This window comes from Hyaena hyaena, unplaced genomic scaffold (genome assembly GCF_003009895.1).
Source record: "Hyaena hyaena isolate Hyena2069 unplaced genomic scaffold, ASM300989v1 scaffold_1006, whole genome shotgun sequence".
NCBI lineage: Eukaryota > Metazoa > Chordata > Mammalia > Carnivora > Hyaenidae > Hyaena > Hyaena hyaena.
In genome coordinates this window covers 142,162-146,082 of record NW_024081630.1, presented here as the reverse complement: position 1 = coordinate 146,082, position 3,921 = coordinate 142,162, and positions in this window count along the sequence as shown.

Sequence of the window (3,921 nt, the reverse complement as noted above, 5' to 3'; positions counted from 1 at the left end):
AGGCCCTTTCTGTATCCCATTGCTCAAGCCTGTTTGCCTAAAAGCAGCCTCCATACTTGATACATCTGTTACCTTCACAACAAATGTATTTGTTGCAGGAAGAGTATACAGTAAAACCTTAGTCTGCAAGCATAATTTGTTCCGGAGACATGCTTTTCACCGAAAGCACTTGCCTTGTTGCACAAGAATTTAGCCCCTCTCCTTCCATCTTGACCCAGAGTTTACCTTCTGGGTCTACACGTGGAGGAGTACATAACTATCCTCAGGTGCAAGGAAAAAAAAACCAAACAAGTAAAAAGATATGGGTTAATGGTCCCTGTTAATGGTTATTTATGACACAGCTGCATACTCTGTCCTTGAGGTAATAACTATTTCTTCAAAACTCCCCTACAACCCTAAACCTTGCCTTCAGAATAAATGTTTTCCTTCATACCAAGATAAGGGCCCTCTCCTTACTTATCTCTTCATAGCCTGCAATAACCAGTCAATTCTGCTTCTATATCTCCTGCTTGCTTGCCTGCTTGCTTGCTCATTATAAAAAGCCCTAAGTCCTCGGACTCGGGGCTGCACATTTAGAGTTCTGTGTTAACTCTGTGTGGTCCTGGCAGGTAATAAAGACTCCCTTAATTTGGCTTCAGTGGTCTCAGTTGGTCTCTGTGTTTCTAGGCATAACAAAAGCACGGGGACAGGACCTGGGGGCAGAAAGAGCTGCATTACAAGTGTAAGGAATGACTGATTATATAAGAATTCTCCATCCTATAGAGGGAAAGGTGACATCAGGGTCCCAGGAAATTGAATTTATAGGTTTCTGGAAGTTTGGCTATTGATAAAATGGCTTTTTATCTTGTAAATTAAGATAGTTATAAACTGATGGAGACCCATGCCTTGAATGACTATGATCTCCATCAGTTAACCATTAGTTTTTCCCCTTTGTTCTTGGGCAGCCAGAAGTGCCTGAAGAAGTCATATGTATCCCACCTAAGGGGTCCTCCCCACCAGGTGGCTGTTAGCTTGTGCTTTGCCCTCAGCTTGCCTTTGTTTCCCACATCACCCCTCCCAACAATTTTGACCTCTAAATATTTAAGTTTGCTGAAGGTGGAAGGTCTTGTCTTCTGTAACTTCTTCCTGCTGAATAGGGGTATAGAGATCTCCCTAACTATGGGTCAACGTTGATCAGTTGGGGGTTTTTATAAGTAGGAGTTATGAAAGGAGAAGCAGCTGAATCCAAGGTGGACCACATGTGTGGAGTGGAAAAGGTCATTGGTCAGCTTGAAGTTATGACAGTGAAGGAGTCTTGACATCAGGCAGAGAGATATTGAAAGAAGCAACACATTAAGATGACTATGACTATAAGAAAAGTTCAATGAGGAGATCGTTAATAGTTGACATAATCCTCTCCCAGACCAGGAACTTAACCAATCGTTGAAAGAGACAGAAGGATTCTGGAGTGGCTTAGTCAGTTAAGTGTCCAACTCTTGATTTCACCTCAGCTCACTATCTCATAGTTCATGAGTTGGAGCCCCACATGGGGCTCTGCCCTCATAGCGCTGACAGCGTGAAGCCTGTGTGGGATTATCTCTCCCTCTGCCCCTCCCCTGCTCACACAAGCATGCACTCTCTCTCACTCTCTCTCTCTCAAAATAAATTTTTAAAAAAACTTTAAAAGAGAGAGAGAAAAGGACTTTGTAGAGCCCCAGTTTGGATATTCATATTTTTAATAGCCCTGTGACATTTTTGTGATAATCTGAGTTGTATACACAGAATTCTGTTTTCATAATGGCACATGTGTCACCTTGTGCTGCAGTTAGAACATCAAAAGCCATTCTATTTTGTAGAACTGCTTTGCTCATCTGTGCAACTTCCATATTAAGTAATGAGATGCTGTTCTGTGACTCACTGAGTGCCTTGATGGTGTATTTACTAAGGGTTTCTACATGCCAAATTACACTTTCTAACCCTACAGACGGAGAAAAATGGATGCCAAATGATCATACCATTGAGAAACAGATCGTGTCCATCTGTGTTGTTTTTTTTTAATTTTTAAAAATGTATTTATTTTTGAGAGAGAGAAAGAGAGATAGAGGGCAAGCTGGGGAGGGGCAGAGAGAGAGACACACACACACCGATTCTGAAGCAGGCTCCAGGCTCCAAGCTGTAAGCACAGAGCCCAACCTGGGGCTCAAACCCATGAACCACAAGAACATGATCTGAGCTGAAGTCAGACACATAACCAACTGAGCCACCCAGGCACCCCCATCTTTGTTTTAAATTGGGAAGATTAGTCAGAGTAGAGATGGTTTTGATAATGTGCCCATGAATAGGGTGCAACAACCTATCCACTCTGGAGAAAGCCAGCGCCATTAGGTTAGTTCCACAGAACCAGTGGGTTCTGTTTAGAGCTGGCCATATGATTCTAGGTTGCCTTATCCAATCAGTAGCAAGCCAGTCAGTAGCCTGGAGCACAATGGTTTGGGAACTTGTTTCTAACGATAGCCATCCTAAATGCCCAGATATTGGCTATTTTCCCAGATACCATATATATGATTTCTTTGTTCCCAGCAGAAAAGTGCCTTTTGACTGAGCTGTCCAATCGTAGGTGCGAGTTGTAAATATATATATCCCAAATTTGGTATATGCCATTCTCAGCATAGTGATAAGTAGGGTTTCATAACTCAGGCACTTGTTGGCAGGCACCAATTTGTGGGTTTGTAAAATCAGTTAAGATTTTTAATAGTTTGAGGGTATGAAAAAGTCTGGCTATGTCCTGGTAAATGTCATATCTTATTGATCATGGACCAGGAAGAAACATCCTAATTAGTGGTAGGTTTATCATAAAACATTGCATCATTAAATATCATTACAGAAATATAAGTAGATAGAGAGTGCCTTGTAAAGGGGAATCCCACCAAGGTAACCCAGATATACTTGACATGGGCAAAATTCCACATATCCAACTTCAGCATCATGCTGTGCCCATTGTAGAGAGGAATTGTCACCCAAGATAGGTGAACAGATATCAAAGAGGAAATATACAACCTTCATAGTCATTTGAAGAGGAGTTTGAGATCTTATACAGGTTCACAGGAGTAGGAGGTGCATTCATTTGCTCATGGGTTTCCTGTGAAGGAAGTACAGGTTTTATTCTAGATATATGAGCCCATGAAGAGTGTCCCTCTCATTTTACTGCAGTGGGGGTACATAATATGGCCTGATATGAACCTTTCCATTTTAGATTTAAGTCTCCAGCTGTATTCGACTTCCAATTTTTTCAATAAACCATATCTCCAGGACTTACATGGAGTGGACTTTCAGTCAAAGTTAGATCAGGCTTGAGGAGCATGTGATCAGTATACTCATTAAGAAATTTGTGAATTAAACTAGCCTCAAATGAATAATTTAACAAAGCATTACAATCCTCATCTAATAACAGATCCACTGGAAGAAATGGCTTTCCACAAAATAACTCAAAAGGGCTGCATCCTAGAGGTTGTTTTGAAGCAGTTTTTAACTCTGAGAAGTCCTATTAGTAAGAGAATAATCCAATTTTCCTGTGTCTCTAAGACTAAGTTTGTTAAGGTGTGATTTTAAGCACGCTTAGCTTTTTCTACCTTCCCAGAGGATTGTGGATGCCAAGCTAAACCCAGAAAATATTTACTTTTTTAAAACTTGTGCTATTTGTCAAGTTATTTCTGCAGTAAAAGAGGGACCATTGTCACCTTGAAGGGATCATGGAAGGCCAAATTGGGTATAATTTCTCACAACAAAACTTTGGTTACTTCTGTGGTTCTTTCCGTTTTATGTGGAAAGGCCTCGATCCATCCAGCGAAAGTAGCAACAAACACTAGCAGAAACTCACAGTCTTTGCAAGGAGGCATCTGTGTGAAATCAGGCTGCCAGTCCTCTCCTGGGGATGACCAAGTC